The 13,146-nt window shown below is 41.2% G+C and overlaps 16 non-coding genes across 16 annotated transcripts; all 16 read right to left on the bottom strand.

Annotated features, from left to right (window-relative positions):
• Window positions 1-194: 194 nt before the first annotated feature.
• Window positions 195-266, bottom strand: TRNAQ-UUG (transfer RNA glutamine (anticodon UUG)). The gene has a single exon. It is a non-coding gene; the product is annotated as a tRNA-Gln (tRNA).
• A 1,021-nt stretch (window positions 267-1,287) lies between these two features.
• TRNAS-UGA (transfer RNA serine (anticodon UGA)) lies at window positions 1,288-1,369 on the bottom strand. Its single transcript has one exon. It is a non-coding gene; the product is annotated as a tRNA-Ser (tRNA).
• A 286-nt stretch (window positions 1,370-1,655) lies between these two features.
• On the bottom strand, window positions 1,656-1,727 carry TRNAQ-UUG (transfer RNA glutamine (anticodon UUG)). Its single transcript has one exon. It is a non-coding gene; the product is annotated as a tRNA-Gln (tRNA).
• Window positions 1,728-2,748: 1,021 nt separating this feature from the next.
• TRNAS-UGA (transfer RNA serine (anticodon UGA)) lies at window positions 2,749-2,830 on the bottom strand. The gene has a single exon. It is a non-coding gene; the product is annotated as a tRNA-Ser (tRNA).
• Window positions 2,831-3,116: 286 nt separating this feature from the next.
• TRNAQ-UUG (transfer RNA glutamine (anticodon UUG)) lies at window positions 3,117-3,188 on the bottom strand. The gene has a single exon. It is a non-coding gene; the product is annotated as a tRNA-Gln (tRNA).
• Window positions 3,189-4,204: 1,016 nt separating this feature from the next.
• Window positions 4,205-4,286, bottom strand: TRNAS-UGA (transfer RNA serine (anticodon UGA)). The gene has a single exon. It is a non-coding gene; the product is annotated as a tRNA-Ser (tRNA).
• A 1,379-nt stretch (window positions 4,287-5,665) lies between these two features.
• On the bottom strand, window positions 5,666-5,747 carry TRNAS-UGA (transfer RNA serine (anticodon UGA)). Its single transcript has one exon. It is a non-coding gene; the product is annotated as a tRNA-Ser (tRNA).
• Window positions 5,748-6,033: 286 nt separating this feature from the next.
• On the bottom strand, window positions 6,034-6,105 carry TRNAQ-UUG (transfer RNA glutamine (anticodon UUG)). Its single transcript has one exon. It is a non-coding gene; the product is annotated as a tRNA-Gln (tRNA).
• Window positions 6,106-7,121: 1,016 nt separating this feature from the next.
• Window positions 7,122-7,203, bottom strand: TRNAS-UGA (transfer RNA serine (anticodon UGA)). Its single transcript has one exon. It is a non-coding gene; the product is annotated as a tRNA-Ser (tRNA).
• A 1,379-nt stretch (window positions 7,204-8,582) lies between these two features.
• On the bottom strand, window positions 8,583-8,664 carry TRNAS-UGA (transfer RNA serine (anticodon UGA)). The gene has a single exon. It is a non-coding gene; the product is annotated as a tRNA-Ser (tRNA).
• Window positions 8,665-8,950: 286 nt separating this feature from the next.
• On the bottom strand, window positions 8,951-9,022 carry TRNAQ-UUG (transfer RNA glutamine (anticodon UUG)). The gene has a single exon. It is a non-coding gene; the product is annotated as a tRNA-Gln (tRNA).
• Window positions 9,023-10,043: 1,021 nt separating this feature from the next.
• On the bottom strand, window positions 10,044-10,128 carry TRNAS-UGA (transfer RNA serine (anticodon UGA)). Its single transcript has one exon. It is a non-coding gene; the product is annotated as a tRNA-Ser (tRNA).
• Window positions 10,129-10,411: 283 nt separating this feature from the next.
• Window positions 10,412-10,483, bottom strand: TRNAQ-UUG (transfer RNA glutamine (anticodon UUG)). The gene has a single exon. It is a non-coding gene; the product is annotated as a tRNA-Gln (tRNA).
• Window positions 10,484-11,504: 1,021 nt separating this feature from the next.
• Window positions 11,505-11,586, bottom strand: TRNAS-UGA (transfer RNA serine (anticodon UGA)). Its single transcript has one exon. It is a non-coding gene; the product is annotated as a tRNA-Ser (tRNA).
• Window positions 11,587-11,872: 286 nt separating this feature from the next.
• TRNAQ-UUG (transfer RNA glutamine (anticodon UUG)) lies at window positions 11,873-11,944 on the bottom strand. The gene has a single exon. It is a non-coding gene; the product is annotated as a tRNA-Gln (tRNA).
• Window positions 11,945-12,965: 1,021 nt separating this feature from the next.
• Window positions 12,966-13,047, bottom strand: TRNAS-UGA (transfer RNA serine (anticodon UGA)). The gene has a single exon. It is a non-coding gene; the product is annotated as a tRNA-Ser (tRNA).
• Between the last annotated feature and the right edge of the window lie 99 nt (window positions 13,048-13,146).

The raw sequence follows: 13,146 nt of genomic DNA, 5'->3' as shown, positions 1-13,146 counted from the left end.
TTGAATGGGAGTCTTCTGGCTGCACTAAGAAGTAAACTGATGGTTTCATTGGGAAAACCATAGACGTGCAGAAGAGTGTCCCTTTTGAACCTTTTATCAGCATGTTTGGGGTCATGAAATAAAGGTCTTGATTTTTAACTCAATCTCTGCCCCAAAAGTCATGAAAACAATCTTTGGCTGAAGGAATTTCTTAAAGGTTCCACCGAGATTTGAACTCGGATCGCTGGATTCAAAGTCCAGAGTGCTAACCGTTACACCATGGAACCTTACAGTCTGTGGGCACGGGGAGGCATTAGTTCCATGACAAGCCTTGGCAACGCGATGACCTTGATCAAATTGCGTATGATGTTGGAAACAGGGTGAGTACTGCTGTCCAAAACAACAGAGATCACACGATGGTAGCTTATATGGGTTTCCTGCCGGGAAGGAAAAAAATCATAGCGTCCAAATCATAGGGTTTTGCAATGTAACCGCTTTTCTAATATAATGTTATCAAAAATGTCAACATTTGACATGACTCTTCTTTAGTATGTCCATTTTTCACAGGACATGTTCATCCCAGCCCTTCTGTGTCATTGGACAATCAACTTCTAGATCTTTCAAACTGCTCCTGAGTTACCTCTCAATATTTCGCTAAACTTTTAGAATACCACCCCCAGCTTTTGGAACCTTAAACCTCTGAGATGGCAGGCAAAAGCATAGTTGCCAGAAAAGTTTATGGCCCAGTTGGAGAACAATATGAAAGTGGTGGGAGGTAACTGTCTTCTTAAATTGCAAGGGGTGAAGGGAATTGTCTTATGTGTTCACAGTAGCTTCCTGTCAAGAAAGAAGGGGAACAAAAGCCACACAAAATGATGAAATGTTTAAGGACATGAAATCAGAAAACATGTTTCAATTTCAAACAATTAACATTTGGAAAAGCTTATTTTTCACTAGGACGACCAATTTTGTAAAAATCTTGTTCTATAGGCTTTCTAAAGGTGCTGTGGTCATACGACAAGGGTTATCTTAAAATCATCTCCGAATCTGTCTTATAATCACATTACTGTATCCTTTGCCTGGTAATGGGGTAGAAATTAAAAAAGACCCCTAAAGCTATATACAGGCAGACATTTAAAGCTTATAATTCGGAAGGCGCTACACATTTTGCAAGTCAAAAGCTACTTCATAGCTTTTTGCAAAAGGGATTGTACTTTCTCATCTCTGGAAACTTGCACGCTGGACAGAGGGGTTCAAAGAGAAAGATTTAGTCTAGCAATGCTATGCTCTAAGGACAGAAAACTTAGACGTAGTCGGCAGGATTTGAACCTGCGCGGGGAGACCCCAATGGATTTCAAGTCCATCGCCTTAACCACTCAGCCACGACTACTACATGCAGGAAGCCAGATGCATGGGTTTCATTCCCTTTGCTACACAGCTTAACATCCTAGATCAGGGTTGATTGTTCCCCAAGCACTCTGTTTGAATGGGAGTCTTCTGGCTGCACTAAGAAGTAAACTGATGGTTTCATTGGGAAAACCATAGACGTGCAGAAGAGTGTCCCTTTTGAACCTTTTATCAGCATGTTTGGGGTCATGAAATAAAGGTCTTGATTTTTAACTCAATCTCTGCCCCAAAAGTCATGAAAACAATCTTTGGCTGAAGGAATTTCTTAAAGGTTCCACCGAGATTTGAACTCGGATCGCTGGATTCAAAGTCCAGAGTGCTAACCGTTACACCATGGAACCTTACAGTCTGTGGGCACGGGGAGGCATTAGTTCCATGACAAGCCTTGGCAACGCGATGACCTTGATCAAATTGCGTATGATGTTGTAAACAGGGTGAGTACTGTTGTCCAAAACAACAGAGATCACACGATGGTAGCTTATATGGGTTTCCTGCCGGGAAGGAAAAAAATCATAGCGTCCAAATCATAGGGTTTTGCAATGTAACCGCTTTTCTAATATAATGTTATCAAAAATGTCAACATTTGACATGACTCTTCTTTAGTATGTCCATTTTTCACAGGACATGTTCATCCCAGCCCTTCTGTGTCATTGGACAATCAACTTCTAGATCTTTCAAACTGCTCCTGAGTTACCTCTCAATATTTCGCTAAACTTTTAGAATACCACCCCCAGCTTTTGGAACCTTAAACCTCTGAGATGGCAGGCAAAAGCATAGTTGCCAGAAAAGTTTATGGCCCAGTTGGAGAACAATATGAAAGTGGTGGGAGGTAACTGTCTTCTTAAATTGCAAGGGGTGAAGGGAATTGTCTTATGTGTTCACAGTAGCTTCCTGTCAAGAAAGAAGGGGAACAAAAGCCACACAAAATGATGAAATGTTTAAGGACATGAAATCAGAAAACATGTTTCAATTTCAAACAATTAACATTTGGAAAAGCTTATTTTTCACTAGGACGACCAATTTTGTAAAAATCTTGTTCTATAGGCTTTCTAAAGGTGCTGTGGTCATACGACAAGGGTTGTCTTAAAATCATCTCCGAATCTGTCTTATAATCACATTACTGTATCCTTTGCCTTGTAATGGGGTAGAAATTAAAAAAGACCCCTAAAGCTATATACAGGCAGACATTTAAAGCTTATCATTCGGAAGGCGCTACACATTTTGCAAGTCAAAAGCTACTTCATAGCTTTTTGCAAAAGGGATTGTACTTTCTCATCTCTGGAAACTTGCACGCTGGACAGAGGGGTTCAAAGAGAAAGATTTAGTCTAGCAATGCTATGCTCTAAGGACAGAAAACTTAGACGTAGTCGGCAGGATATGAACCTGCGCGGGGAGACCCCAATGGATTTCAAGTCCATCGCCTTAACCACTCGGCCACGACTACTACATGCAGGAAGCCAGATGCATGGGTTTCATTCCCTTTGCTACACAGCTTAACATCCTAGATCAGGGTTGATTGTTCCCCAAGCACTCTGTTTGAATGGGAGTCTTCTGGCTGCACTAAGAAGTAAACTGATGGTTTCATTGGGAAAACCATAGACGTGCAGAAGAGTGTCCCTTTTGAACCTTTTATCAGCATGTTTGGGGTCATGAAATAAAGGTCTTGATTTTTAACTCAATCTCTGCCCCAAAAGTCATGAAAACAATCTTTGGCTGAAGGAATTTCTTAAAGGTTCCACCGAGATTTGAACTCGGATCGCTGGATTCAAAGTCCAGAGTGCTAACCGTTACACCATGGAACCTTACAGTCTGTGGGCACGGGGAGGCATTAGTTCCATGACAAGCCTTGGCAACGCGATGACCTTGATCAAATTGCGTATGATGTTGGAAACAGGGTGAGTACTGCTGTCCAAAACAACAGAGATCACACGATGGTAGCTTATATGGGTTTCCTGCCGGGAAGGAAAAAAATCATAGCGTCCAAATCATAGGGTTTTGCAATGTAACCGCTTTTCTAATATAATGTTATCAAAAATGTCAACATTTGACATGACTCTTCTTTAGTATGTCCATTTTTCACAGGACATGTTCATCCCAGCCCTTCTGTGTCATTGGACAATCAACTTCTAGATCTTTCAAACTGCTCCTGAGTTACCTCTCAATATTTCGCTAAACTTTTAGAATACCACCCCCAGCTTTTGGAACCTTAAACCTCTGAGATGGCAGGCAAAAGCATAGTTGCCAGAAAAGTTTATGGCCCAGTTGGAGAACAATATGAAAGTGGTGGGAGGTAACTGTCTTCTTAAATTGCAAGGGGTGAAGGGAATTGTCTTATGTGTTCACAGTAGCTTCCTGTCAAGAAAGAAGGGGAACAAAAGCCACACAAAATGATGAAATGTTTAAGGACATGAAATCAGAAAACATGTTTCAATTTCAAACAATTAACATTTGGAAAAGCTTATTTTTCACTAGGACGACCAATTTTGTAAAAATCTTGTTCTATAGGCTTTCTAAAGGTGCTGTGGTCATACGACAAGGGTTGTCTTAAAATGATCTCCGAATCTGTCTTATAATCACATTACTGTATCCTTTGCCTGGTAATGGGGTAGAAATTAAAAAAGACCCCTAAAGCTATATACAGGCAGACATTTAAAGCTTATCATTCGGAAGGCGCTACACATTTTGCAAGTCAAAAGCTACTTCATAGCTTTTTGCAAAAGGGATTGTACTTTCTCATCTCTGGAAACTTGCACGCTGGACAGAGGGGTTCAAAGAGAAAGATTTAGTCTAGCAATGCTATAAGGACAGAAAACTTAGACGTAGTCGGCAGGATATGAACCTGCGCGGGGAGACCCCAATGGATTTCAAGTCCATCGCCTTAACCACTCGGCCACGACTACTACATGCAGGAAGCCAGATGCATGGGTTTCATTCCCTTTGCTACACAGCTTAACATCCTAGATCAGGGTTGATTGTTCCCCAAGCACTCTGTTTGAATGGGAGTCTTCTGGCTGCACTAAGAAGTAAACTGATGGTTTCATTGGGAAAACCATAGACGTGCAGAAGAGTGTCCCTTTTGAACCTTTTATCAGCATGTTTGGGGTCATGAAATAAAGGTCTTGATTTTTAACTCAATCTCTGCCCCAAAAGTCATGAAAACAATCTTTGGCTGAAGGACTTTCGTAAAGGTTCCACTGAGATTTGAACTCGGATGGCTGGATTCAAAGTCCAGAGTGCTAACCTTTACACCATGGAACCTTACAGTCTGTGGGCACGGGGAGGCATTAGTTCCATGACAAGCCTTGGCAACGCGATGACCTTGATCAAATTGCGTATGATGTTGGAAACAGGGTGAGTACTGCTGTCCAAAACAACAGAGATCACACGATGGTAGCTTATATGGGTTTCCTGCCGGGAAGGAAAAAAATCATAGCGTCCAAATCATAGGGTTTTGCAATGTAACCGCTTTTCTAATATAATGTTATCAAAAATGTCAACATTTGACATGACTCTTCTTTAGTATGTCCATTTTTCACAGGACATGTTCATCCCAGCCCTTCTGTGTCATTGGACAATCAACTTCTAGATCTTTCAAACTGCTCCTGAGTTACCTCTCAATATTTCGCTAAACTTTTAGAATACCACCCCCAGCTTTTGGAACCTTAAACCTCTGAGATGGCAGGCAAAAGCATAGTTGCCAGAAAAGTTTATGGCCCAGTTGGAGAACAATATGAAAGTGGTGGGAGGTAACTGTCTTCTTAAATTGCAAGGGGTGAAGGGAATTGTCTTATGTGTTCACAGTAGCTTCCTGTCAAGAAAGAAGGGGAACAAAAGCCACACAAAATGATGAAATGTTTAAGGACATGAAATCAGAAAACATGTTTCAATTTCAAACAATTAACATTTGGAAAAGCTTATTTTTCACTAGGACGACCAATTTTGTAAAAATCTTGTTCTATAGGCTTTCTAAAGGTGCTGTGGTCATACGACAAGGGTTATCTTAAAATCATCTCCGAATCTGTCTTATAATCACATTACTGTATCCTTTGCCTGGTAATGGGGTAGAAATTAAAAAAGACCCCTAAAGCTATATACAGGCAGACATTTAAAGCTTATCATTCGGAAGGCGCTACACATTTTGCAAGTCAAAAGCTACTTCATAGCTTTTTGCAAAAGGGATTGTACTTTCTCATCTCTGGAAACTTGCACGCTGGACAGAGGGGTTCAAAGAGAAAGATTTAGTCTAGCAATGCTATGCTCTAAGGACAGAAAACTTAGACGTAGTCGGCAGGATTTGAACCTGCGCGGGGAGACCCCAATGGATTTCAAGTCCATCGCCTTAACCACTCAGCCACGACTACTACATGCAGGAAGCCAGATGCATGGGTTTCATTCCCTTTGCTACACAGCTTAACATCCTAGATCAGGGTTGATTGTTCCCCAAGCACTCTGTTTGAATGGGAGTCTTCTGGCTGCACTAAGAAGTAAACTGATGGTTTCATTGGGAAAACCATAGACGTGCAGAAGAGTGTCCCTTTTGAACCTTTTATCAGCATGTTTGGGGTCATGAAATAAAGGTCTTGATTTTTAACTCAATCTCTGCCCCAAAAGTCATGAAAACAATCTTTGGCTGAAGGAATTTCTTAAAGGTTCCACCGAGATTTGAACTCGGATCGCTGGATTCAAAGTCCAGAGTGCTAACCGTTACACCATGGAACCTTACAGTCTGTGGGCACGGGGAGGCATTAGTTCCATGACAAGCCTTGGCAACGCGATGACCTTGATCAAATTGCGTATGATGTTGTAAACAGGGTGAGTACTGTTGTCCAAAACAACAGAGATCACACGATGGTAGCTTATATGGGTTTCCTGCCGGGAAGGAAAAAAATCATAGCGTCCAAATCATAGGGTTTTGCAATGTAACCGCTTTTCTAATATAATGTTATCAAAAATGTCAACATTTGACATGACTCTTCTTTAGTATGTCCATTTTTCACAGGACATGTTCATCCCAGCCCTTCTGTGTCATTGGACAATCAACTTCTAGATCTTTCAAACTGCTCCTGAGTTACCTCTCAATATTTCGCTAAACTTTTAGAATACCACCCCCAGCTTTTGGAACCTTAAACCTCTGAGATGGCAGGCAAAAGCATAGTTGCCAGAAAAGTTTATGGCCCAGTTGGAGAACAATATGAAAGTGGTGGGAGGTAACTGTCTTCTTAAATTGCAAGGGGTGAAGGGAATTGTCTTATGTGTTCACAGTAGCTTCCTGTCAAGAAAGAAGGGGAACAAAAGCCACACAAAATGATGAAATGTTTAAGGACATGAAATCAGAAAACATGTTTCAATTTCAAACAATTAACATTTGGAAAAGCTTATTTTTCACTAGGACGACCAATTTTGTAAAAATCTTGTTCTATAGGCTTTCTAAAGGTGCTGTGGTCATACGACAAGGGTTGTCTTAAAATCATCTCCGAATCTGTCTTATAATCACATTACTGTATCCTTTGCCTTGTAATGGGGTAGAAATTAAAAAAGACCCCTAAAGCTATATACAGGCAGACATTTAAAGCTTATCATTCGGAAGGCGCTACACATTTTGCAAGTCAAAAGCTACTTCATAGCTTTTTGCAAAAGGGATTGTACTTTCTCATCTCTGGAAACTTGCACGCTGGACAGAGGGGTTCAAAGAGAAAGATTTAGTCTAGCAATGCTATAAGGACAGAAAACTTAGACGTAGTCGGCAGGATATGAACCTGCGCGGGGAGACCCCAATGGATTTCAAGTCCATCGCCTTAACCACTCGGCCACGACTACTACATGCAGGAAGCCAGATGCATGGGTTTCATTCCCTTTGCTACACAGCTTAACATCCTAGATCAGGGTTGATTGTTCCCCAAGCACTCTGTTTGAATGGGAGTCTTCTGGCTGCACTAAGAAGTAAACTGATGGTTTCATTGGGAAAACCATAGACGTGCAGAAGAGTGTCCCTTTTGAACCTTTTATCAGCATGTTTGGGGTCATGAAATAAAGGTCTTGATTTTTAACTCAATCTCTGCCCCAAAAGTCATGAAAACAATCTTTGGCTGAAGGACTTTCGTAAAGGTTCCACTGAGATTTGAACTCGGATGGCTGGATTCAAAGTCCAGAGTGCTAACCTTTACACCATGGAACCTTACAGTCTGTGGGCACGGGGAGGCATTAGTTCCATGACAAGCCTTGGCAACGCGATGACCTTGATCAAATTGCGTATGATGTTGGAAACAGGGTGAGTACTGCTGTCCAAAACAACAGAGATCACACGATGGTAGCTTATATGGGTTTCCTGCCGGGAAGGAAAAAAATCATAGCGTCCAAATCATAGGGTTTTGCAATGTAACCGCTTTTCTAATATAATGTTATCAAAAATGTCAACATTTGACATGACTCTTCTTTAGTATGTCCATTTTTCACAGGACATGTTCATCCCAGCCCTTCTGTGTCATTGGACAATCAACTTCTAGATCTTTCAAACTGCTCCTGAGTTACCTCTCAATATTTCGCTAAACTTTTAGAATACCACCCCCAGCTTTTGGAACCTTAAACCTCTGAGATGGCAGGCAAAAGCATAGTTGGCAGAAAAGTTTATGGCCCAGTTGGAGAACAATATGAAAGTGGTGGGAGGTAACTGTCTTCTTAAATTGCAAGGGGTGAAGGGAATTGTCTTATGTGTTCACAGTAGCTTCCTGTCAAGAAAGAAGGGGAACAAAAGCCACACAAAATGATGAAATGTTTAAGGACATGAAATCAGAAAACATGTTTCAATTTCAAACAATTAACATTTGGAAAAGCTTATTTTTCACTAGGACGACCAATTTTGTAAAAATCTTGTTCTATAGGCTTTCTAAAGGTGCTGTGGTCATACGACAAGGGTTGTCTTAAAATGATCTCCGAATCTGTCTTATAATCACATTACTGTATCCTTTGCCTGGTAATGGGGTAGAAATTAAAAAAGACCCCTAAAGCTATATACAGGCAGACATTTAAAGCTTATCATTCGGAAGGCGCTACACATTTTGCAAGTCAAAAGCTACTTCATAGCTTTTTGCAAAAGGGATTGTACTTTCTCATCTCTGGAAACTTGCACGCTGGACAGAGGGGTTCAAAGAGAAAGATTTAGTCTAGCAATGCTATGCTCTAAGGACAGAAAACTTAGACGTAGTCGGCAGGATATGAACCTGCGCGGGGAGACCCCAATGGATTTCAAGTCCATCGCCTTAACCACTCGGCCACGACTACTACATGCAGGAAGCCAGATGCATGGGTTTCATTCCCTTTGCTACACAGCTTAACATCCTAGATCAGGGTTGATTGTTCCCCAAGCACTCTGTTTGAATGGGAGTCTTCTGGCTGCACTAAGAAGTAAACTGATGGTTTCATTGGGAAAACCATAGACGTGCAGAAGAGTGTCCCTTTTGAACCTTTTATCAGCATGTTTGGGGTCATGAAATAAAGGTCTTGATTTTTAACTCAATCTCTGCCCCAAAAGTCATGAAAACAATCTTTGGCTGAAGGAATTTCTTAAAGGTTCCACCGAGATTTGAACTCGGATCGCTGGATTCAAAGTCCAGAGTGCTAACCGTTACACCATGGAACCTTACAGTCTGTGGGCACGGGGAGGCATTAGTTCCATGACAAGCCTTGGCAACGCGATGACCTTGATCAAATTGCGTATGATGTTGGAAACAGGGTGAGTACTGCTGTCCAAAACAACAGAGATCACACGATGGTAGCTTATATGGGTTTCCTGCCGGGAAGGAAAAAAATCATAGCGTCCAAATCATAGGGTTTTGCAATGTAACCGCTTTTCTAATATAATGTTATCAAAAATGTCAACATTTGACATGACTCTTCTTTAGTATGTCCATTTTTCACAGGACATGTTCATCCCAGCCCTTCTGTGTCATTGGACAATCAACTTCTAGATCTTTCAAACTGCTCCTGAGTTACCTCTCAATATTTCGCTAAACTTTTAGAATACCACCCCCAGCTTTTGGAACCTTAAACCTCTGAGATGGCAGGCAAAAGCATAGTTGCCAGAAAAGTTTATGGCCCAGTTGGAGAACAATATGAAAGTGGTGGGAGGTAACTGTCTTCTTAAATTGCAAGGGGTGAAGGGAATTGTCTTATGTGTTCACAGTAGCTTCCTGTCAAGAAAGAAGGGGAACAAAAGCCACACAAAATGATGAAATGTTTAAGGACATGAAATCAGAAAACATGTTTCAATTTCAAACAATTAACATTTGGAAAAGCTTATTTTTCACTAGGACGACCAATTTTGTAAAAATCTTGTTCTATAGGCTTTCTAAAGGTGCTGTGGTCATACGACAAGGGTTGTCTTAAAATCATCTCCGAATCTGTCTTATAATCACATTACTGTATCCTTTGCCTGGTAATGGGGTAGAAATTAAAAAAGACCCCTAAAGCTATATACAGGCAGACATTTAAAGCTTATCATTCGGAAGGCGCTACACATTTTGCAAGTCAAAAGCTACTTCATAGCTTTTTGCAAAAGGGATTGTACTTTCTCATCTCTGGAAACTTGCACGCTGGACAGAGGGGTTCAAAGAGAAAGATTTATTCTAGCAATGCTATGCTCTAAGGACCGAAAACTTAGACGTAGTCAGCAGGATTTGAACCTGCGCAGGGAGACCCCAATGGATTTCAAGTCCATCGCCTTAACCACTCGGCCACGACTTCTACATGCAGGAAGCCAGATGCATGGGTTTCATTCCCTTTGCTACACAGCTTAACATCCTAGATCAGGGTTGATTGTTCCCCAAGCACTCTGTTTGAATGGGAGTCTTCTGGCTGCACTAAGAAGTAAACTGATGGTTTCATTGGGAAAACCATAGACGTGCAGAAGAGTGTCCCTTTTGAACATTTTATCAGCATGTTTGGGGTCATGAAATAAAGGTCTTGATTTTTAACTCAATCTCTGCCCCAAAAGTCATGAAAACAATCTTTGGCTGAAGGAATTTCTTAAAGGTTCCACCGAGATTTGAACTCGGATCGCTGGATTCAAAGTCCAGAATGCTAACCGTTACACCATGGAACCTTATAGTCTGTGGGCACGGGGAGGCATTAGTTGCATGACAAGCCTTGGCAACGCGATGACCTTGATCAAATTGCGTATGATGTTGGAAACAGGGTGAGTACTGCTGTCCAAAACAACAGAGATCACACGATGGTAGCTTATATGGGTTTCCTGCCGGGAAGGAAAAAAATCATAGCGTCCAAATCATAGGGTTTTGCAATGTAACCGCTTTTCTAATATAATGTTATCAAAAATGTCAACATTTGACATGTCTCTTCTTTAGTATGTCCACTTTTCACAGGACATGTTCATCCCAGCCCTTCTGTGTCATTGGACAATCAACTTCTAGATCTTTCAAACTGTTCCTGAGTTACCTCTCAATATTTCGCTAAACTTTTAGAATACCACCCCCAGCTTTTGGAACCTTAAACCTCTGAGATGGCAGGCAAAAGCATAGTTGGCAGAAAAGTTTATGGCCCAGTTGGAGAACAATATGAAAGTGGTGGGAGGTAACTGTCTTCTTAAATTGCAAGGGGTGAAGGGAATTGTCTTATGTGTTCACAGTAGCTTCCTGTCAAGAAAGAAGGGGAACAAAAGCCACACAAAATGATGAAATGTTTAAGGACATGAAATCAGAAAACATGTTTCAATTTCAAACAATTAACATTTGGAAAAGCTTATTTTTCACTAGGACGACCAATTTTGTAAAAATCTTGTTCTATAGGCTTTCTAAAGGTGCTGTGGTCATACGACAAGGGTTGTCTTAAAATCATCTCCGAATCTGTCTTATAATCACATTACTGTATCCTTTGCCTGGTAATGGGGTAGAAATTAAAAAAGACCCCTAAAGCTATATACAGGCAGACATTTAAAGCTTATCATTCGGAAGGCGCTACACATTTTGCAAGTCAAAAGCTACTTCATAGCTTTTTGCAAAAGGGATTGTACTTTCTCATCTCTGGAAACTTGCACGCTGGACAGAGGGGTTCAAAGAGAAAGACTTAGTCTAGCAATGCTATGCTCTAAGGACAGAAAACTTAGACGTAGTCGGCAGGATTTGAACCTGCGCGGGGAGACCCCAATGGATTTCAAGTCCATCGCCTTAACCACTCGGCCACGACTACTACATGCAGGAAGCCAGATGCATGGGTTTCATTCCCTTTGCTACACAGCTTAACATCCTAGATCAGGGTTGATTGTTCCCCAAGCACTCTGTTTGAATGGGAGTCTTCTGGCTGCACTAAGAAGTAAACTGATGGTTTCATTGGGAAAACCATAGACGTGCAGAAGAGTGTCCCTTTTGAACCTTTTATCAGCATGTTTGGGGTCATGAAATAAAGGTCTTGATTTTTAACTCAATCTCTGCCCCAAAAGTCATGAAAACAATCTTTGGCTGAAGGAATTTCTTAAAGGTTCCACCGAGATTTGAACTCGGATCGCTGGATTCAAAGTCCAGAGTGCTAACCGTTACACCATGGAACCTTACAGTCTGTGGGCACGGGGAGGCATTAGTTCCATGACAAGCCTTGGCAACGCGATGACCTTGATCAAATTGCGTATGATGTTGGAAACAGGATGAGTACTGCTGTCCAAAACAACAGAGATCACACGATGGTAGCTTATATGGGTTTCCTGCCGGGAAGGAAAAAAATCATAGCGTCCAAATCATAGGGTTTTGCAATGTAACCGCTTTTCTAATATAATGTTATCAAAAATGTCAACATTTGACATGACTCTTCTTTAGTATGTCCATTTTTCACAGGACATGTTCATCCCAGCCCTTCTGTGTCATTGGACAATCAACTTCTAGATCTTTCAAACTGCTCCTGAGTTACCTCTCAATATTTCGCTAAACTTTTAGAATACCACCCCCAGCTTTTGGAACCTTAAACCTCTGAGATGGCAGGCAAAAGCATAGTTGCCAGAAAAGTTTATGGCCCAGTTGGAGAACAATATGAAAGTGGTGGGAGGTAACTGTCTTCTTAAATTGCAAGGGGTGAAGGGAATTGTCTTATGTGTTCACAGTAGCTTCCTGTCAAGAAAGAAGTGGAACAAAAGCCACACAAAATGATGAAATGTTTAAGGACATGAAATCAGAAAACATGTTTCAATTTCAAACAATTAACATTTGGAAAAGCTTATTTTTCACTAGGACGACCAATTTTGTAAAAATCTTGTTCTATAGGCTTTCTAAAGGTGCTGTGGTCATACGACAAGGGTTGTCTTAAAATCATCTCCGAATCTGTCTTATAATCACATTACTGTATCCTTTGCCTTGTAATGGGGTAGAAATTAAAAAAGACCCCTAAAGCTATATACAGGCAGACATTTAAAGCTTATCATTCGGAAGGCGCTACACATTTTGCAAGTCAAAAGCTACTTCATAGCTTTTTGCAAAAGGGATTGTACTTTCTCATCTCTGGAAACTTGCACGCTGGACAGAGGGGTTCAAAGAGAAAGATTTAGTCTAGCAATGCTATGCTCTAAGGACAGAAAACTTAGACGTAGTCGGCAGGATTTGAACCTGCGCGGGGAGACCCCAATGGATTTCAAGTCCATCGCCTTAACCACTCGGCCACGACTACTACATGCAGGAAGCCAGATGCATGGGTTTCATTCCCTTTGCTACACAGCTTAACATCCTAGATCAGGGTTGATTGTTCCCCAAGCACTCTGTTTGAATG

The sequence above is a fragment of the Engystomops pustulosus genome, chromosome 7, assembly GCF_040894005.1.
Source record: "Engystomops pustulosus chromosome 7, aEngPut4.maternal, whole genome shotgun sequence".
Classification (NCBI taxonomy): Eukaryota; Metazoa; Chordata; class Amphibia; order Anura; family Leptodactylidae; genus Engystomops; species Engystomops pustulosus.
This window is presented reverse-complemented; position numbering and strand designations above follow the sequence as displayed.